The sequence below is a fragment of the Sander lucioperca genome, chromosome 19 (genome assembly GCF_008315115.2).
Source record: "Sander lucioperca isolate FBNREF2018 chromosome 19, SLUC_FBN_1.2, whole genome shotgun sequence".
Classification (NCBI taxonomy): Eukaryota; Metazoa; Chordata; class Actinopteri; order Perciformes; family Percidae; genus Sander; species Sander lucioperca.
In genome coordinates, this window is record NC_050191.1 from 1,175,597 (window position 1) to 1,198,902 (window position 23,306).

The 23,306-nt window shown below is 39.5% G+C and overlaps 1 protein-coding gene across 2 annotated transcripts in view; it reads left to right on the top strand.

The window, feature by feature from the left end:
• The first annotated feature begins 7,274 nt into the window (after positions 1-7,274).
• The window catches only part of lrfn2b (leucine rich repeat and fibronectin type III domain containing 2b), a 205,748-nt gene continuing 189,716 nt past the window's right edge, over positions 7,275-23,306 (top strand). For both annotated transcript variants that reach the window (XM_031304575.2, XM_031304576.2), the window contains exon 1: positions 7,275-7,786. The gene's annotated coding sequence lies outside the window, so the exon portion shown is untranslated. The remainder of the gene's footprint in view (positions 7,787-23,306) is intronic.

Sequence of the window (23,306 nt, forward strand, 5' to 3'; positions counted from 1 at the left end):
CCCCCCTTAAAAGAGCAGCTTCGGTTACACAGAGCAGTTGGCGAATTGTGGCGTTAGCTTCACACGCTAACAGCGGAGCCAGCAGCAAACAGCGAAGCAAATGGGCCTGTAAGCCATATGTGGTCGAGGCAAGAAGGGATACAGCTACAGTACATCCGTGTTTGGTTGTATATGGAAGGGACAAGTTTGCTTCGTGTGGACTCACTGGACCGACTCAACATGTAGGCGGAGCTTGGGAGCTTCAGAGCTAAGGCGGGGCTACAGATTAGGTGTCCCTAAGAAACGCGTATGTAACAGTAGTTCCACATTACATTAATTCATTTGCATGCGAGTTTTATTTATTTTTGTACCGTGTATTCTCCGTGTAAATTCATGTACCGAACCAATACGGTTCAATACGGTTCAATACGAATACATGTACCGTTCCACCCCTAATAGACATCGATGGGAATGCTTACATGTTTCACTCCTAAATGTTGACACAGTGTGACGCCTTCAGCACGGTAATAAATACATATATGGTTGGATTTATTTATGTAAACCCATGTGGTGCCTTAAATAGTAATGCTGTGATGCTGTATGAAGAGGAATCTGCCGACACTGTTCTTGATTATTAAAAAGGTTTATTACAAGCAAAGATTCAGCATCAATTTTACAGACTCCATGGAAGGTCTGGAGAACACACCGCCAATATGCATTCTAATTCTACCTTTACATTTCACAGCTTATATGGGATAGCTTAGGTAACATGTTAGATAACCTATGGAACATTCAAGTTGACATAGCATAGGTTAGTGTCCTCTTCAGGGGCTTCCTATAGTTCGTTAACCCCTCAGCATCCAATCCGAGACCTGTCTTTTAAACATCCCATCGAAATCACGCCACTAAGAGGTTAATTATTACTCCCTATACTGCCACAGTACCCATGATGAACGTTCTTATTATGACTCAGCACATTTGAGCTTTATACAGACATTAAACCTATAAGTCCATCAGATACTACACCCACATTCCACATTGCTGTGATCTGCTATAAACCATACAATGTTTATTCATTTTTAGTGAAGCGCTGGTATTTTTGCAAAAGGAAATGTGCAATACATCATATTAGATGACACTTTGAGAGACAGACAAATGCCTATTTGCCTAAAAATCCTATTATTTGGCTCTTGGTTATGTTACAGATTTGGTGTACGGAAATCTTTGAATTGTCTTGTCGGTCTTCATCACTACCCAGCTCTACGGTATTATCTCCTCACATGCTCATCTATCTGTTAACCCTTATTTCTTTTGGTGCTAATGGATCAGAAAGCTGATCTGGTCCTCAGCTCGGTGGTATCACACAAAGCAGATGGTGGATTTATCTGACTAAGACATGTTACAGTAGTATATTGTTAAAGCCACAGAGAGGGCTTAAGTTTAAATGGACATGAAAAAATTCCAGATGGTGCATAAACCAGCAAAATGCATGGCTGTCTGGTGTCTCGACCTGACCTCTAAGCTGTACAGGGAGCATGGAATTGTGTGCCCTGGTGTGACCTCTGATTAATCCTCAATTCTAAAAGGCCTGGGCATCTCTTGACGAGTGCCCTCTCCGGTACTCCCTTCTATCATGGCTTCCATCTGTGGCAGGTGCCCGGAAAAACAGCCTCCTGCAAACACAGCAGCCTGCTTTCCTGGTGTCACAGGAGCTCTGTTCCAAAAGTGAGGCTCACTTTGATGCTACTTGGATGAAAATGAGAGACCCGCTGCCAGGTTGGTACCTGACTACTTATGCAAAGCAGGGAGGTATCTGTCCCACAGGCCATCTGCGGACACCTCTGTGTTTCGCATATGGCTCATCATACGAGTCTTCAGAGGATAGGCAAAAGGGGATTAAAATTCATTCAGAGTCCAGCGTCCTTGTTAATGAATAGATTGAAGTGAAATGCTATCTGCATTGAATTACATGCAGACCCAGCACCAACTGCAGTCTGAGCCTCTCGGCACTCTGAGCAGAGCACTGCAAAAAATTACCCACATCTACAGGTGATTTCATCCTCTATTCATTTCAAATGGAAAGCTTTGTTTATATAATACTGTATGAACAGTCAGCATTAGGCTGGCTAAGTCTGCTATAAACATTGTTTCTAAAAATGTACTGTAGACAAAAATCTTAAATCATTTTTATTTTGTATGACACAATAAGAGTAGGGGAGGATTAATTAATCCCACCAGTGAGGGGAAGTGTGTCGACACATACAGAACATTCTATGGTGAACAATGATAGCCCTCTTCCCTGTGTCTTCTTCGGTAAAATATAAAGCATAATGGACTCACATACAAAACTGTTCCTTTAACCACTTGAAAATTACAGTTGATTATTAATCTTGAATGGTCCTCAGTGAAAGTGTGAGGAGACAGTGACATGCCATATGACCGGAATGTATGAATTACTATGCTAGATACAGTACATTCAAGAGTAAGAATCTTTAAAATAAACAGCCTTGCAGGTAAAATGGTTGTCTATCAGGGTTTTGAATATACGAAAAGAGTAGGAGACTCAGGTATTGGTTGACAGATATATCATTTTGGATTGAAGCATGGACATTTTACAGTATGTTTATTCTATATTCACTGTTGCATGAGTTCACAGAGTATGGACTGCCATTATTCACTCAATGTATGAGGTTTGATGATGACAAACTTGACAACTTCACCCCAGTGCTCAGGCAGGAGGAGTGAGCCTGTGTGCTAGCATGCTAACGCTAGCATGCTACCTCATTCTCAATAGCAAAGCACTACTACAACACACACAAGTTCACCATAATCTACAAAAGAACTACTACTTAAACTACTTAACCTCATTTAGAAGTCTCCCAGCTAATCCTGCCTTGTAACTGACCGAAGTTGTAGAAACAGCCTTTCTTTTACTGTCTATGGAGCTAGCTAGCTGACATGATCTACATCTGAGCTACTGCGCATGTGCAAGTGCAATCAAAGATAGTACAGAAGAAGAAAAGAGGTCTCACTCTGTAGCTAAAACAGAGACCAGCTGAAAAGAGGAGCTGCAGCAGTGAGAGAGAGCGGTGCAGTACAACAAAAATATGGTGTTTTTTGAAAATGAAACCATGTAAACCTATTCTGGTACAACCTTAAAATACAATTATGAACCTGAAAATGAGCATAATATGGCTGCTTTAAGGAGCTCCCAGTTCCCTCCCTCTGCTCCAGACGAGGACACGTTGGTGTCACCCTGCTCGACCTTCACCGAGCTGGAGGAGTTTGACCGGATTCTCGGTCACCCGGACAAGAGGATAAAATTGGTAATTAAGTGCCCTAAGATTAACACTATATAATTGCATAAATTCAAATATCATCATAACAGAACTGACTTCTCTTACAAAATGAGATTGTACAAGCTCTCCACTTTGTTCCACATGTATAATTTGTATTTCTATATGTTTTACAGCAACTTTTCCTGACAACGCTTGGAGGTCTGACCACAGGTACTGCAGTCCGACGCATGCTACGGCGAGTGGCAACCAATGACGTGCTGAAAGAGTATAGCCTGCGGAGAAGAAAGGCAAAGAAGGCCTTCCAGGACCTGGCAATCTGCAGGGTTATAACAGGCAGGTGTTATTTTATTGTTCACATCAGTATTATGCTTAGCTTGGCTGATAAGAGGTTTTAATTTGACTTGTAACTTTGCTTCATTTTGACTTCTACTCTAGCGGCCTCCCAGAAGAACTTCCCCATGCTGACTGCAGCAGACGTGGAGGTGGACATGGAGCTCTATTTTTTATTTTATTTTTATTTTTTCCATCCATCTTGCAGCTTGTATTTTTTTATTAACCTCTTAACGAACGGCTGCATTTTCAAGCTTTTTGGTCTAAACGACATACCCAAATTAAAAGTGGTACAGCTCCCATATTCTTTGACACTCAGGGGTGTGCCTGATATCACTGGAAAGGTAACAGTCTCAAGTGTTTGTTCCAAGTGTCAGGGTGATTCTAGACCTTACTGACAGAGTTACAGAGGTTACAGAGGGTTTTTATTTCCGTCCAAGTCATACATCTGTAAAATGATTAAAATACACTGCTGTAAACACATCTAGTGAGGTACAGTCAACACAATGCCATAGACACATGTCTCAGCTTACTACAGAAAAAATCCAGAAGCCAAAAGACTCATAAATGGATTTTATATGATTTTTTTTCTACAGATATGTCTGTGTTTTTCTGATTTCTATTTGAAAAGTGCAACGAAAAAAGCCAAAAAAACTGCAAAATACAACATTTATCAAATACACAAATACACCCACATCAATCATACACATACTTGAGATAACTATTTACATAAAAATATGGAAATAAGTAATTATAAATTGCTCAATGGCTGTATTGTTTTATTTATTATAACTTTGTAGCAATTGTGTAACTGCTATAAATCATCTTATGCTTTGTGTGTGGGCTTAATGGAATCCTGAGACTAAGCTTTCAATTGGTGTGTCGCATGGCTGTATATTTTGAAGATTTAATGCTTTAAAGTTATAAAAACGTTTATGAGTGGAGGTTACAGCGGTGCCACAGCCACAAGCTGTGCCGTACACTGTACAGTGATCGTTACGAGGTTAAAGCAATTGTATTTGTTAATATGCTAATATATAATAATTCATTACATTATCATTCCAATATGCATCTTTGCACACTATATTTGCACTACATTTGCATTCTACACTCCTTTGCTTTTTTTTTCTTATTTGTATAGTTTCTGATTGTTATATTATTTTTTTAGGCCTTTTATATTTTTTGTATTTTGTTAATTTTATATTAAAGTTTTAAATCCCATCAAGTTTGCCTGTTGCCTGTTCTTTCATTCCTGCCAATATATAATAATTCATTCCTGCTCATGCACAGACAGTTTAAACTAATAATAAAATTGGTACCACTGTCGTTAGTTATTTAAATGTTATGGGAATGTAAAAAATAACGTTAGGGGAACGTTCTCTAAAGGTTACAACGGTAGGGGAACGTTAGGGGAACGTTCTCTAAAGGTTGCAACGTTCTGGGAACGTTCTGAGAACGTTCTGGGAAGGGTCGATGTAACCAAAAACTAACGTTCCCTAAACGTCAGGAAAACTTTCCATGGGAACCAAAAACTAACAAAAAAACTAACCTTCAGGGAACGTTCCCGCAACCAAAAACGAACGTTCCCAGAACGTTCTGGGAACCAAAAATTGTTACCTGGGTAGTTGCGGAGCTGCTGTGTGGGCCACGCCTAGTGGTCACGCAGTGTGGAGGTAGTGCTTGGGGCCGGGCTGGAGCAGCCAGATACTTGGCAGAACTGCTGGAGCCAAGTATAGCTAAACTTGCACTTCGCCATAGCTGAAGTATAAAATCCGTTTTATGTCTGTGGTACAATCCGAAAAAGAAAACACGATAACACGAAAGTATTTTGTATTTATATGTTATAGGTTATGGTTTCACTTTCTGAATAGAACTACACAGTTTTAGATCATACTCAGATTGCTCCACTGATCCACCCCCTTTTCTGAAATGCATGTCATTTGCATGTATTAAAGACAGTGTTGGGAGTAACGCGTTACAAAAGTAACGCAATTACAGTAATGTATTCCTTTTTGCTGTAACGCAGTAATATAACGCATTACTAATTAAATTTCGGTAATATTATACTTGTTACAATCTCAGTAACGTGAGTTACAATGCATTTTAACGCAACATTTAGTGGTGCATTGGTTTTTTTAAGAATTCACCAACACCGCGACACATTTCTTCACAGGAAAAAAAAAAAAGCCGTATTATTTTCCTGTCGCTGTATTCGATGGTTGAGATGACTGCAGAGACAAATACATTTGCGAGATGGATATTATTTGCAGGAGTTATTACGCTGCGTTGAAGTGAGCTGTCCTGTTTCTGTTCCCGTGGTCAGAACCAGAGACGGTACGGACAGCATGTATGTCCCAACAGGTGACGGTACGTCAGCGTCTGACAGATATAAACATGTCGGGAATTAATGTTGAGGCTTGCTACACGTAAATATCATTGCATTTTTATCAGCCATGGAGAGTAACTATGCCTGTAGTGGAATGGCTTCGAATGACGACCAAAAACGCTTGTCTTTTACTGTGACCATTTACTGTTCAATATGTTGCAGTTTTACAAACAAGAAAGTGAACAACTTGAGCCTGACGGACATGTTGCTTCTCAGTAAGCTAGCAAGAGTAGGCTACACAACAGACAACTTCCGTTTAGCCTACTTCAAAATAAAAGCACTTCCTGTGACGGTTCGCAGTAAAACTAAATTACTGTTAAATAAGGTTGTGTAGGCTACCTTTTCACAAATCAGCTGTAAATCCAGTACTGTAAATAATGTTAACAGTGAGTTTTAATCACACTATAATTGAACATTTCCTTTAGAGTGTTTTAACCTAAACAACATGAATTTCTTATTCTTATTCTTATAAGTGCTATAAACAAACATTTTACAACAATGCCGTACTTTTAATTGAGTATTTTCATTTTCTCCTACTTGCCTATTATACGTTTTACTTATCTATTTTGTATAGCTTTAGTTACTTTGCATATTTATATTAATTATACAAAATATGAATAATCTATGATGTATTAAAGTGGATAAAGAGGAGACTTTATTGATCCGGTGGTGAAATTCACAAGCTAGCTGCCAAATCAAACTTCCCCTGTTATTTTGGTGAAAGTAACTCAAAAGTAATGCAAAAGTAGTGTAACGCATTACAATTCAGAGACAGTAATATTGTAATATAACTAATTACTCTCAAATGACAGTAACTAGTAATCTATAATGTATTACATTTTGGAAGTAACTTGCCCAACACTGATTAAAGACTAGGCTATCTGTTTGCAAACACATCTTAAATATTTGACAATAGTATATTGTTATAACACAATATTGATGAGCCTATTATTCACAAATAAAACATGTATAACTGTTTATACATTGCATATTAATGTGTATTAATGTTTCATAAATGATGAATTAAGTATACTTAACAAATTCTTCATAGCATGTAGTTATTATAAAATGTTACCCACCCGGTATTAAATGAAAATGGCTTTTCGTCAGGAATGTTCTCAGCATCATTATAATTACAGATCATCTCTTTCACAAGTACTAGCCTACTGCTGGTATTAATGAGTTATCTGAGTGTGATATGAAACGCCAAGTGTTTGCATTTTAAATGTGTCACATGGCCATGCATTTCTGCAGTCTCTCTGCCGTGCCGTCAACACAGGGCGCAGTCAGTGCACGGAGAGGACTACAGGCTGCGGATATTTGCAGTCAGATCAAAACGCAGACAACAGCACAGAGAGCGAAGAAGAAAACACATATTTTTATTCCGCTCCGCGATCTTGTTTCTTCTCATAAGCGGTGTGAGTGGATATTTATTTAAACGCGTAACAGAAATGTCTGACTCCGTGAAAAGTTTATTTATGCTGTTCCGTATTCTCAAACTTAAAGCAGCCCACATTTGGAGCTGATCGATGCGAGGAGCCAGTAAAGTGGTTTGCTCGTCAGTAGTGTGGTCACTGCCGGCTGTGAGCGGCAGAGCGGTGCGCGCCTCGCTCGGGTTTTTTTTACGCGTAAAGGGAAAAGAGTGATCAGGCAATACCGGGAATCCAGGACGACAAATGGAAATTACAAACGGTATTGGAATTAATGTTGAAAGGAAAACAACAACAATGCCTTGATCATCGACTGCATCTCCTGGACAGAGAACCCGTTTAAAAAACGCCCGATAAAAGAGGTAAGAAGTCGCAGTGAGCCACACTGTGACTCATTTTACAATCTGTACTGTGGATGTGAACGCGGTAACTTAACGACACATTTTAACTGTCTGACACATTGCAGTGTTGTCTATGGATATAACCTAGTTAGAGATGTTGCAGCAGGAAATCAGTTAATGTATCCTAATACTTTCCACCAAGTGTTAATTGGACCAAACTGTCTTTTTTTTTTCTTATTCCGGTGCCTTTTATTATCTGTCCCCGTGTCTGCTCCGCCTTTATCACAGTGCCCTATTTAGCTGAAATGGACTCGGGGATCTGTGCAGTGCTCATCAGACGGAGTGCAATATCATCGCTAAGAATTTCAATTATTTCCCCCCGTGCGTTTTCCAGGCCGATCTGAATGTAGGCTACTGTAGGATAAAATATTCTCCAGTTAAGATACAAAACGCCCCTCCGCTACACAACAGCTCTCAGCTGCCCTTTCATTCAGCCTAAGTTATTGTTACCAGACACCTGAAATACAGCTGGAGTGTTTAGTCAACATCATATGTCAATACTCATATGTATCTGAGAGTGTTTTCATATTTGCAGAGGCAGACGGTTGCACAGCACAAATGCTGTAGCAGCATACAGTCATAATGGATTGGAAAAACACATGAAACTTGTTCATTATGTCCCTACAATGATCAAATCAGCTGATTAAAAACCCAGCAAAGGCAACCAAAGGTGAAACTGCAGCAGGTCAGTCAGCCTGGGTCATATTTACAGCTTGATTGTTGAACATGTGCCATTTGGAATTCAGTTCTCCTTTCTTGTCTTGTTCTGGCCTTGGGGGCTAAGAAGTGTGAATGTTTGTGGCCTTTATCCAGACTCTTCACAGTTCACAACCTTGACTTTTCTCATGCTTCTTGATCAGGTAACTGTGTGTGTGTGTGTGTGTGTGTGTGTGTGTGTGTGTGTGTGTGTGTGTGTGTGTGTGAATAATGCATGGAGTTGGTGGTGAGGTAGCCACAATTGGGGGCTGGGGGCTGGAAGTCGTTTACTGGGTTGCAGCTTTCTTGAAGAGGATTGAGATGTATGGACTGTACTGTGCAACTAAGCATTATTTTTATTGTCAATAAATCTGTCGATTATTTTCTCGATTAATGGATTAGTTGTTTGCTCTATAAAACCTCGGAAAATTGTGTCGATCAGTTTTTTTACAAAGCCCAAGTTGACGTCCTCAAATGTCTTGTTTTGTCCACAACTCAAAGATATTCAGGTTACTTTCAGAGTGGAGTGAAGAAATTGGAAAATATTCACATTTAAGAAGCTGGAATCAGAGAATTCTTTACTTTTTTCATAGAAAATGACTCAAAGTGATTAATTGATTATCAAAATAGTTGCAGATTAATTCAATAGTTGACAACTAATCTATTAATCAATTAATCTTTGCAGCTCTAATATGCAGGCAGTGTGGTTTCAGGTGAAGTAGCATGCCAAGTAAGGGAAACCTCCGTTCCCAATCCCACTACCTACTAAGAGATGACCTTTGCCTCACGCAGATTAGAGCCATACTCTAATTGACTTACCATTAACCCTTCCAACACATTTTTGTGTCATGCTAGAAGTGGCTGATGAGGTGTGTGTGTGTGTGTGTGTGTGTGTGTGTGTGTGTGTGTGTGTGTGTGCGTGCGTGCGTGCGTGCGTGCGTGCGTGCGTGTGTGTGCGTGTGTATGTGTTGGGGTGGGGGTGGGCGTCCATCACTGAGTTCCCAGACTGTGCCCCACAGTGAAACTGCTAATCCCTCAGTAAGCAAATCTATCAGAGCTATGACTTGCTTTACCTCACTGGTGCACTACATGGAATATAAACCAGAAAGCTCTGATGTGCAATGAGAGACCTGGGCAATTTAGTTTCAAATATCCCCGTGATGCAGAAAAAGAAAAAATCATGTCAGAATGTGAAACTGGTTTCTGTTGTATTATCCATGCTATCATGAGTCCAGCTGATCACTTGGGATCTAGTAAATACTGGTCTCAGCGCACAACACTCAATTGGGTTGGGTTTGTGGGTTCTTTTTTGCTGCTAAATGTCCTTTGAGCCTGATTGTAGCCAGGTTGGTCTTTGGGCTCTCAAATAATACGTTCTTTAAGCAGCCCCTGGGCCTCTCAGCGGATCTGCTGGCTATAAATAATGGCACATATGTCACCATGCTCTTGGCTGACGTACACTAAGCCCCATGCTGAGCTCCATAGGGACAAGCAGAGAGCTGCATCTCAGTCTTGACAGAGACCTGGACACAGACTATAGCACACCGTACATTGACATGCTCCAGAGCAGCATTCTCATTTTGTCCCTACCTCTCCTTCATCTCTGCTCATTATCCCTCTCTCCGGTCATTCACTGAATCAGCCTCCACTTCCACCTCCTTTCCCTGCCTGTGTAGAGATGGATGAGCAGCATTAGTAACAGCTTGTTTGTTTAACAGTATCTTATGTGCTGTGAGAAGTCCAATCACTGTGAGCAGCAAGAGACAGGAGCAGCACTCTGGGACGGTGCGAGACCAGTCGTTGAGTCATCATCTCAGAAACAGCAGCAGGGCTTCAAACAAAAGTACAGCACAGTCATATACATGAGTCATGGTTTGTATGGCTGACCCCATGTTCACCTTTGACAACCTGTTTATTTCTGCAAGAGAAGAATATAATTGCCTTAAGGTCAATTCATGGTCTCATGGTCGCGAGGGTCTGTGTGTCATCTGCCCCAGGCACCATACTGTTCCTCAGTGAAAGCGCGCCAACTGCACATGGACTTGAAAAATAATCAAGATGCTTGTTTTGTGTACTGTATGTATGTAGTTTATTCCCCATCCTTGGTCGCACACCTGTTTTCTTTTATTGACTTTTTTTATCTTGTTCTTGCTATCGGAAGGTTTGTACTTCCGTTTTTTTGTAAGCGTGCTGTCAATAAAGTACAGTGTTGTGAATGAGTATTTCCACTTGGGGACAATAAATTCTAAAGTCTTATGCAGACCCCCGATTGTAGTGAAGCCATCTTTGGCAGTTACTGGAGTCAGAAACACCAAAACTGTGTTCTAAAAATTGTTATTTATATTTTAGTAATTGCTACAGAAAAAAAAGCACAGCAACCTGGGTCACATTTCTTTTGAACATGATAAGTAAAGGTTTTTAATGAATGTATCTTCGAACTCACAAAATGTTCATACTGAACATATCTACAGATGTTCACTGCCAACATATTTTTTTGAATTTTCCCACAATATTAGCTTCTTCCAGCCAAAGCATGATTCACTCTTTTTATGGTTATGTTCAGGCACTCAAAAGACTTGGTTAAGGTCTCCTGTGTCAAGGTATTGAGCATTCTATAAGCTGAGCATTAACATTTATTCTAGACCTAGGGGTAGGACATTTATGCGCCCACAATTGACTATAAAACACTGGGTAAAATGTTACAATTGTTATAAAGTATTTTATGCTTTTTTGAGTTGGAATAAGATGAACTCAACATGTTTGATGTCTTAACTTGTTTTGACTGACATGGAGGTGATATTGTATACTTAAAGTTATAGTCCGTAAGATTTGAGTTAGGTTGTTTCTAGCGGCAGCCTTGGCGGTAAGATGTAATTGCAGGCGCGCCTCTGGGACTTTATCTCCCAGAGTTCTTTTCAAAAACGAACACTGTCGACTGAATGATGTCAGTAGGTCAGAGCTGATAGCCCAGTTGCTCTGATGCTTTACAGGTGGTTTAGAGTCTGGCTATAATTTCCTGAATGTTCATCCCGAAAAGCGACTCTGTGGAGAGAGGGTGGTTCATCACATGGAGGACAGACCGGAGTTTAGTTTTTTCTTTATTTTTCTTTGGACTCAAAGTTTAACGGTCTTCTTTCTTTGTCTGTTGGTCCGCAGTTGTAAGTCAGCAGTAATGAAAATTAAGCACCCGACAACGTACCGTTTCTTTGCATCTTTCCTCGTCAGATGTTCCCAATTACCGAGTACAATGGATCGCAGCATAACTGGCAGTTACAACTATGGTGACAAGCTCCACCTGGGAAGACAGGGAGACCAACCCCTGCTGACTGACGAATTTGAGTTAAGGGTGGGAAATTCGCACCAGACACTCATATCGTATTACTTGACAGAGCAGCAAATACATGCGCTTTCATCAGTGGGTCATACTGTATGCTCAATCACCATTGTTTTAACTCAGTCATTGATAGATAGGAACTTAACAGCCAATTAACTACATTCAAATCTTACGGACTACAACTTTAATTACTGAATTCATTTTGAGACTTACTTCTTAATGGGTTAAAACAAAAGCACAGTAACATGTAAGAGGATAGTCCTCAACTAATAGTCAAAGGACTTCTTTGACTATTTAGTGAGTTAATGTAATTGAAACATTTGTCAAATTGTGTCTCCAGACTGATTTGCTTCTCACAAATAAGTGCAAATAAGTGTTTTAGGGGACATTTTGTCTTTTATTAGCAGAAAGTAGACAGCGACAAACAGACCACGACAAAGGACCCCGGCTGGATTTTAACCAGGGCCGCAGAGATTTCATGGACAACTTAAGCAACTTAACTGGTAGACCCTTGGTTACCAGGGTGCCCCAGTTTGGGGCTTATGTTTGTGAGTATTAATGTGGCAGATATGTGGCTAGCACTATCAAAAAGTGACTAAAAGTGGCTAAAAGAGCGCAAAAAGCAACGCATTAACAAAAAGTTCTGCATCAATGATTCAGCTAATTGACTAAGAGGAGGCTGCCCTAGTCTTGTTTGTCATTTCATGTTTCTAGCCACTGTTGATAGTTAGTAATCCAGACACAAATCTTTGCTTCAAACAGACATAGCCTTGCTGCTAGAGTGAGCAGTGCCTGCCTCTGTGGTGTTCTGCGGCCGGTGTTGGTTTAATGTCACAGTTAGCCTCACCTACTGTTGTGACGGTCAGTGAAGGAGTAGCCACTGAGTCAGTCACAGCAGCCTGGCACCGGCTGGAAGGAATAAAAGGCTAGAGGTAGAAAGGGCGATGCTCCATCTACTCCCCCCTCCTGCCCAGATGAGTCCTGATGTCAGGCTCTCATATGTTACTATGGACGGATGCACTCTCCCCTCATTCGCCATTGATTCTGCGTCTCCCTGAACATCCCTAAAGCTGGGATTATATAGTCATGCCTGCTAGTTCTTCAGCCTCAATTTTATCCAAGGAAAGCTGTATGAGTGGATCTGTATGAGTCTAGCGTTCATACTCCTGAGCAATCTGCCTTGGACAGAGTGAGTGTGTGTGTCTTTGGCAGGCTGGGAGGAAGTACATGCAGCATGCCAGGCCTTCTGAGCCTTCTCCTAGGTGGCAAAAGCAGCATTTGGGTTAGTGGTCTGTCATCCATATGCCCTCCACCTGCCTAAACTAACACATGACCATCTGGGTGAGATTAGCATTTCCTGCTCCAGTGTGCACAAAGGATTACACAGTTCTCCTTCAAATGAAACACCAAAACATATTAGAAAGTATTGTGTCACTCTTTTTTTCAGTGTTTTTTTTTGTTTTGTTTCAACTTTTAGTCACTGTTTGGGTGTGGAGTGGAGCGGGAAAGGAAAGCGTGATTTACATGTAATCAGGAGAAAACTTCAGTCATCTGGACCAACAGACCGCTGCTCCGAAGCCTGGCATCACCACATAGCCAGTGTACGGTAACATCTTCTGCGAGTTCACCTGGAACTCGCAAACAACAAGCATGTTTAGTTACGTCTGTTTCTCTCTGCCGTGGTTGTTTTTTTACATAGAACTGGGCTGGTTAAAGTTAACTTACTGACGATAGAGGTCTGCTAAAACTAGTGCTAAAGTTAGCTAATGTCAGCTATTGGGGGTAATGTTAGGCTGTGACAGACAACGGCAGAGAGAAACAGACTTTGGTTTCTGTTTGGGAGCTCCAGATGAAGTCGGGAAAGCTGTTGCTGTTACGGTAAAGCCAGAGGCTGACTGCTGCTAAACCGTCGTGCACGGCAACAGAGATGAGACGCTCTGTTTTTCTCATAGACTGTATATTAGAATGGACCAACAGATCCCGTTACTCTGGACGGAGACCAGTGAAGGCCATTAGAAGCACTTTTCCGGTGATGGCTGAGCGTTACTGCGCAGCCTCCAACTGAGAGAGACGACGTAAATGTGCTGTGAGCAACCTGTCTGAAAGTTGTAAGTCTTCTGGTAGCTGTGCCAAGAGAAATCTCAATCATTCCCAATATAGCAGAGACGGAGAGCGTAGGTATATGTAAGGAGATAACATAGGCACAGGCTGTTTATTGCTAACTAAAATGCTAGTTAACATTAGTAATTACACTTAAACAGCTAATGTGAGACAAAACTGCCTGCGCGTACTATACGGTAATTCCTCTACTATGCGACAGTAAGTCGCGTGGTTATGACACAATCGTTAGCCTATTTTTACAAAAACGTCTGCTACGGAGCCATAACGTGAGGTACAAGGTAATGGAGCCTTTTATACATTGTCGTGTTTCTTTAGAAATAAACAATGGACAAATAGAGTCTTTAAGCGCTTCAGATGTAAAGTTATTCGCTGTCAAAGTGGCCCCAAAATGAATGGCAGTCAATGGAATGCTAACGGGAGGTGATGGCTTATTAGCATCAAAATGGCACCATAGGAGGTTCGCGGTCCGAGGAGAAGCTTACCCCTTTGGTTTTTCTGCGCTGATCGCCGTTCTTCTTCTTCTCTAGCATTTAGCGGCAGACTAGAACACCTGTGGTCATATACTGCCCCCATCAGTTCCAGAATAATTGCATCCCTACAGTACTGTAGAAAGACGAGTACTGTCATGTTTTCAGAATTTTGGTATCGACTTGGTACCAAAGTACCGGGTCTCGTGACATCCCTATTGTCAACACAGTAGCAGCAGCAGTGGCTGTGACACAGCTTATGGAAGCTATTAAGGTACTTTAAAACCCATCGCACTCTTTCCTCTCTTGAGTCTTGACTCTGCCAAAACTAATCACACAGGCACAAATTCACTGTGACTGACATTTCCAGGGGATGTTATTGTCTCTGATGTCCATCATAAATAAATGTCTATACATTTTTAAAGATCATAGAATAAAAGACACTCCTTATAATTGTAGAACTGGAAAAACCTTACATTTTTACGTTTTTTCAGTATCAAAGTAATCTTGTGATAGGTATCTGTATATCCATGGATACATTGCCAACAGAAACTGCTAATAGCTAATTCTGCATACTTTTAATGCTGCCAATTTCTCAAAATGTAAACAGCTAACTAACTGACTCCATGGCAACAACATATTAGTATAATGTATACACCTGTTTACACCTTCTAAATTGTTTGTTGTTTTTTGAAGAAAACTTAAAAGCATGATTAACCCCCAAATAAAGAAAAATAAAAGTGATAAAAGCCCCTTAAGTAATACACCTGGGAAACATTCACATGCGTGAAAGGCTTTTCCCTAGAAAACTAACTTTGCTCCCCCACTTGAAAGCCCTGTGTTTTATGAAACACCCATCCACCCATCCCTACTCCCTACACAGACAAGAGCACTCTTATACAGCACCAGTCAATGTGGTGTATACATCAATAAATGTATAAAATACATACAAATTATAGTACATAACGTTTTGCTTATGCTTAGCTATTTGTATAAATGGTTCATGAGAACAGCCTGCACTAGACTAGGTGACAAGCTACAGTGAACTAACAGCCAATCAACAACCCTTATTATCTAGCTATGGTATAATTATTATTTTCTAACCTATTTTTATGTTTAATTGATAATAGCCATTTTAAAACTACAGCTCTTTTTGTTGAAACAGAAACATGAGGGGGGGGGTTATGTATTCATTTATTTACTATAACTTATCAGACCATTCACTGAATAGCAACAAAAGGTAGTTGACATGCTGCAATTATCTGTGAAGGCATTATTTTGTTATTATAGTATTACATGTTTTTATCAGTTATTGCTCAACTAGCCTACTTAATTTGCTTTAATTTAATGGCGATCATGGGGCACGCTAGTGCTGGTGCTGATAGAGTCGAACGATTAACCAGCTCAAACCTAACCTAGCCAAAAATTGTTTAAGAAAATTCCTCAAATTTTGCAATTCCACTGTGAAGAAAGTACATATTTGTCCCATTGTGTTATATGACAAATGAGAATGCACAAGCTAGCATCAACAAACCCAAACAGAAGTTCAAATGATCCTCCCAACTGACTGAGTAGGAGCTGAACTGACCTCACTCGTTGTAAACACAATGAAACAGGTCTGTACGAGGCTACCACACAGTTCTGGCACAGAAAGGTGGGGAGAGGACAGGAAATGAGACTCTGGCCTGTTGTTGAGCTCAGTCTTGAGGGACTATTGTCTGGCTCTGTGAATGCTGACCTGTCAGAGCCAGGATTGGGTAGGCCATACGAGAAGGGATCAGAAATCATGAATAAATGAGCAGGGCTTTGGCATTGGGCCCAGACACTCAGGATTCAGAGAGGAATACAACAGTACACTGGGCACACATTATTTATCTTGCACTTGATTTTAAATAGAGCTCCAAAGATATTTTAATTATATTATAATATTTTATTTTAATTAATTAATATTATTTTAATCAATATTATTGAACCTGTCAATATTATTTGATTATTCTATAAATAAGAAAAATTTTAAACTTCTAAGGCAGAGATCTTCAACAAGGGGTCTGGGGCCCCTAGGGGGGTTCTCAGAGTTACTGCAGAGGGGGCCACCAAATTATTAAATTATTATTTTTTTTAAAGTTTTTTCATAATGAAAATATATTAACATGATATATATATATATATACATATATATATATATATATATATATATATATATATATATATATATATATATATATATATATATATATTTTTTTTTAGTTAATCACGATTAATCGCATGTTTTATCACATGAATAAAATTATTATTTTGCATTTCAGAACTGTTTTCAAGTACATATTAACAATGGAAAGCAATTCTTACCAGTGTATCTTAATTGGGAATCAAATTAATGCAAAGAAAGTTACTTTTTGAACTTGACTTTAAGATTTGTATTTGTTTATTTTTTATTTACTGTAAACAAAAGAAACGTGTGAATCTGTCATTATTGCACAATTCCTACAAGTACCTAACCTAACTGAGATGTAATACTAACACTTTGCTTATACAGTACAAACAAAATGGTCAAAAAACCTGATGCCACAGCAGGACATTTGTAACCTTTACATTTTTCTAATAAGGAATGTAACAATTCTCCTGGACAGAAAAGTGGGTGGACAATGTCCCAAATGACAAAAACAGTCAAAAAAACGATACAAACAACACAGTCCTAAAACCGTATACTGATATACATAGTCAATATAGTGTGCAGTAACTCCTAAATAATTTTGATTACTCACTGACGTCCAGTGATCACCGGTTAATGAGACAGCGTTTGCACTCTGCATCAGTTCCCGTTGGGCTGCTTTCTCTGTGTCACACAGGCTGTGTATGCGTGAAAACTACTGTCCCCCTCGACAACTTTTTAAAAGTAAACTTTCCGTTCAGAATCTTATTGGCATCCATTTCTGCATCTCACACTCGCCATCCACTCGAAACGTAACGTTAGCCTACTACTCTTGGCCGGCTCATGCCCAAACAAGTGCAGGTGTGCCTGTTGTTTTGTTTCCGGTCTAGCTAGATCCGGTGTGGTGTTGTAGTTTTTCTAACATTACTAGTTGTTGCAACAGCATGTGAAAAAAAACTACAAAGTTTGTTTGCCCAAAGAGAACGTTAATATTAATTAATATATTATTATTATTATTATTATTATTATTAGCAAATATAAATCAGCCTATTTGTGAAAAAAGCAAACAGACAGGCTTACCAGCATCTAGGTAAGGAAATCACTGTGGTAGCCATCCACAGATCCGGTTAGTCTTAAAGATTCACTTTGCCACATGTATTTTTAACATTATAACATAATTGATAAAAACATGGCAACAAATATTAATAGCTTAGTATTCTATGCACTAAAAAGGTATGTATAAAGGCTGCCCACACGTTATTGTAGGCCTGGTTTAATATGCGACTCAATTTCATACAATATTAGTAGTAGGATGTCCCTGATCCATCTCACTCTCAGTTAAGGGCTCCTTGGCTTAGTGTTAAAAACACTATATGCATTGCCAACTGACCAAAAGAGGCACCCAAAGGGGATTGCTGCGCTACTTGTTGGTAGTTTGATAAAATCACTATTTAAATCCGACTTTATAGCTTTTCCAGTGCTTTCAACCGCAACTGATGTGGAATACACACATTCAATATAAATTGATACAAAAAAGAGAAATGCTGCATGGCTTTGCATTCCAAAATTTGTAACCAACAAAGATTTTTTTTACTGTAGGTGAATGATGTTGTAATTTAAGAAACAAAATCACAGAAATATAAAGATAATTACATGATAGCTTATTTTTTTCTCAGTTCTCAAAAATACTCTTTGTCAAAAGGCTAGATAATTTCATTGATAAAAACAATTTACTAATGGATTATCGTTTTCTGTTGTTTTGTATATTTTAACGAAGATCAACTTACTTATGTAACTATTGATTAGTTTATGAGGCTTTCCATTTCTGTATGACTTCTTCTGTCTAGTTTAATCTGTTGTAAAAAAAAAAAAACCCTATACATTATAATAAACAAGCTACAATAGAATAGACTTAATATTTTTACTTGATTGTTAACTTAAACAATTTATCAGTAAATCAGCTAATTGGTAAGCAATTTTAGAATTGGTAAAATAATAAAAATCAGAATGGCCTCTTTGAAAATGTATCAAGATGAGAGCAAAACTGGCACCTTGTTAATAAAATTACACTAAACAGTATGTGCTGTACTAAATATATGGGACCAAATTGGGTTTGTAGAAATGGTATGCTTGGTGTTTACCCTTTACAGCCTCTATGCCCTTTACTATGCAGTTTCTGTTATTGTATCTCTCCTTCACCACATTGTATCCGTAACATGAGGATCCTCTCAAAGCAGATTATCCAGGCTGACAAGAAACCCTCTTTGTTTCATGAAATGAGGTCAGACAACTGCGGAAGAAAAATCGGTCAAAAGAAAAGCTTTTGAGATGTCATCTTTTAATCAGAATATACTTTTCTCATCGGAAATACCGCTGTGCTCTGGCTCGAAATAGATCATGAGGCTGGGCCGGCTCACTGTGTGAACATTCAGCATAAGCAGCTTATTCCATGGCTGCTATTTCTTAAATTTCTAATATTTTAGTTAACAACCTGCAGTATTTGTCTCGGTGGGCAGCCCCTGTGGGCCACTGAATGACCAGGAGGTATAGCGATATAAAAATAGAGACATTGAGCTGTGTGTCAGTGAAGTCAGAGAAGTCCTTTGTCGTCTCATTCCAATGCGGCCATGAAGTGTTACACTCTAAGCCAATGAGTTTGTAGATTTTTTTATATGCACTTTGCATTGGTGGCCAGATAATCATTGCCATTCTTCATCCATGCAGAGACGAATGGCAACAAATGCCAAGGCAACAGAAAAACATATGTGGAAAAAGGAAAGAAACTGCAATACTGCAATGACAGAGTGTAGTATTAATTGTACAGGTTCCACTAAAAATAATTGTTTTTGTATCATATCTCAGTGAAACCCTTTATTTTGGTTAACTGAGATTTTAATTAGCACAAGTTAAAAGTTTTTCTGGGAAAACAGGATTTCTTTCCACAGTTTGAACAGATAGAAGCCATTAATGAATTACTCATAAAATCTACTTCGACAAAACAATTCCAATCATACAGAATAATTTGATTATCTATTTTTCAGCATATCTCTTATTAGTTTTATTAAGTCCAAACTGTTCCATGGGACCATCTGACCAGTGTTGATTTGAGGTTATAACTGCATGCAGCTGCATGGGCGCGGGAACATATTTTTGCTGAGTGGTGTTGCGCAGTATAATGTGAGTGCATGATTATGTATGTGCACGTGCTTACAGGAACTACAGGAAAACTGCTCAGACCTACTTGCATCGGTGGTTCCATCAGCTCCCTTGCCTCAGACAAAATTTTTCCTTCTGGATTCTTCTAATATTTCATTTTGAATGGTGTCGGACATCCAGTTTTAACTTAGCTGAAGCCACCCTGGGCAAATTATATGTCTACTTGCCATCTGCTCCATCATTATCTGCCATAAAACTCCATCCGTTGGCTAATTTTATGGATCTAAAAAGCAGCTCCAAAATGTTCTTGTCTTTCTCAGCCTGTTCCCGCTAGTAATTAGTTCCCGCTACCACAAATCTCTCCCCAAGAGCAACATAACAGCAACGTCTCTGATTGGTGGAGCTCACTGTTACCATGGGAATACTAACAATAAACCATGGAAATGTTTATTGAACGTACGAATGGCTAGTGAGCTGCAACCACTGAACTCTATTATGGTTTATGTACACAGTCTTGTACCTTTGACTTTTCTTCCATTTTCTACAATTGTTTTGCACTGAATCAAATGTTTATATATGTTTGGCTGGCTTGGTTCCAGGCTTAAAACTCTTTATAGATGGATTTCACTCAGTGCAGTGAATAAATGGAAAAAATTGCTTTCGGAACCAAAGCCTTTTAAAAAGTGGGCGGCCACTGTTGAGCTCTATACATGGCAGCTTAATTATACTGTATGAAGCCCAGAGAGTAACTTGTTTTCCTTAGCTAATATTGTACTGGTACTATGTGTTGCAAATTCAAAACCTGCATTACCAAAAACCTACCGACAAACGGTGCATCCTGGGGTCTGGGGTTGGTTTAATACAGCCTCACTCGCAAGGAAATAAACTGATGTTGTGTCTGTGATACTAGTAAACAATTAGCAGAACACATAAACAGGAAGCTTCAGTGATCAGGTACATTCCCATGTTTGTTTATGAAAGATAAATGAATGAAAACAAGCATGGTAAGCAACATGTTAAGCTCAGTATGCTTCTGTACAGTCTACAGTATGTTTAAAAATGGAGATGTGAGAATAAAAACAGCAAGACATATAAAGTAGTGATGTCCAAAATGAAACTTCATGAACCATTAGTTGTATTTGTTTACCTAACTAGATGGTGCTCTTGGTTTAAAGAAAAGGGTCAAGGAATGGCAATTCAGTGTGCTTTCAACCCTTTGCTGAACAGAGAACGCAATCTATTGGACTCAGAAAACAATGGAAATGCTTCACGAGCTTCATTTGGTCATCACTAGTAGAAAGGTAAAACAAATGGAGAGAGGTTGATGGATGCAGAGAGCAGGAAGTGAGGAGGAAGAAAAAAGAACCCCCCCCCCTACAAACACACACCTCCTCCCTCTTTGTTAGCAGGCCTATCAGAGGGTTACTGTGTCAGTGCTGGTGAGCTGCAGCTGACACACTACCACTCACTGCACCATGGCCCTTGAGCCAATTAGAGTCTCCACTAGCCCAATCTTGCTTCCTTAACCTCCCTCTGTCTCTCTTGCATTCTGAGTGCCTGTGCCTAAAGGGAGGATGCTTTACCTTTGTTTGTTAGTCTCTCCAGTTCTGTGTACCTTAATTAACTTAATGGAAAACAGGTAGATTGAATGAAAAAGCTGATCCTATTTGCTTTGGTAGAGCAGGCGCCTCTCATGGTCTCTGTTGTTGTGTTGTTCCTGCTCCCTAATGAAAGAAGCTCTGTCCCGCCACTGCCCAATCAGCCAGCTGATTCCCTGTTCTCTCTCATTACGCACGCACGCACACACACACACACACACACACACACACACACACACACGCACACGCACACGCACACGCACACGCACACGCACACGCACACGCATACACACACACACACACACACACACAGGCTTATTTTATACAACCTGGCACTGTTTTCTTGGTATTTTTAGCCACTATTTCTAGTGGCTTTCTAGTCTTTGTAAAAATCAGTGTGTTCTGGGAGGATTGATGAGTGAATATCAACGGCCTCCAGGATCCGGAGTGCCTGCACCATAATGTTACATCTTTTTAAAGCATTCCCCTGTTTGTTGTTTAGTTTTTTTTCACGGTCCTAAAATGTTCAGCCTCCTATGCTGTTAGTCATAATTAATGCCTCCCTCTCACAGATTCATGCCACCCAACCAGGCACTTAAGGGGAACAGAAAGCAGTGCTACCAGTGTTACTATTATTACTTATTCATTCTTAGTTTTTGGTCTTTGGCAGAGGAGAGGGCTATCATTAAAAAATGTTAGGTGTATTTATGTACAAATGTGATTTAATAGTGGCTGGGGGCTTTATTTACTTTAACGGCAGACAGAACCAGGCCTCAAAGGTCATATTATGCTCATTTTAAGGTTCATACTTCATATGTATGTTTATACAGTTTTGGGTTGTTGTTTACATGCTTTAATGTTAACAAAAAACATTTTTCTCACACAGATTGTGTAGATCAGCAACATAAGTAACAAAAGCAATACATGGATGTTGGGGGTTTGTGCTGTGGAGGTGACATAAAAAAATGTTAGGTGTATTTATGTACACATGTGAAGTAACAGTGGCTGGGGGCTTTATTTACTTTAACAGCAGACAGAACCAGGCCTGAAAGGTCCTATATTATGCTCATTTTAAGGTTCATACTTCATATGTATGTTTATACAGTTTCGAGTTGTTGTTTACATGCTTTAATGTTAACAAAAAAACATTATTTTTCTCACACAGAGTGTGTAGATCAGCAACATTAGTAACAAAAGCAATACATGGATGTTGGGGTTTTGTGCTGTGGAGGTGATGAATAGTGATGCAGGTTGGATGTCAGCTGAAAAGCTGAAAAACCTGGAAACTATGTAATAATAATAGTAAGTCTGTTTAAAAGATAGGTTGACATATTATTGTACTATTGCGAGGTGAAATCATTTACAGCATTTAAAAAAGAGAAGTTCCGCTGGATGTCCCTTATTTTCAGCTTTCTTTGTGTTAACTTGAATTAAATTTACGGTAATTCAATTTTATTTAAAGTGTTGAATCACAACATCTGGAGTTATCTCAAGACACTAGAATTTGGTGCGACAGTGGCGAGGAAAAACGTCCTTTTTACAGGTAGAAACCTTGGACAGACCCTGGCTGTTGGTGGGCGGCCATCTGCCGCTGCCGTTTGGGACACAGAGACAATGATACAGATATGGAGAAATATGATTCATAATAATTATAGCAGTTGGTATGATGAGCAGTGGCAATTATAGTACCAACTTTAAACTCTGGTTACAGAACTGGAACCTCTGAGCAATTTTACAGGCTGAAAATGGCAAGTTTTAAGGCAACTTTGCATCGTGCAACAAGGCAGGTCTGCTTAGGTCTTTCGCGGAATGATTGTAAAGATTTACAAAGAATACATGGATTTCTCGGCAACGTCATCACTGCTTGCGCACGCAACCGGGGGGCAGAAAGAAGACGTGTTTCGTGTAGCTAGTAGTAGCAGCATAGTGTAAGTCAAAATGCCAAGGAGTTGTTGCA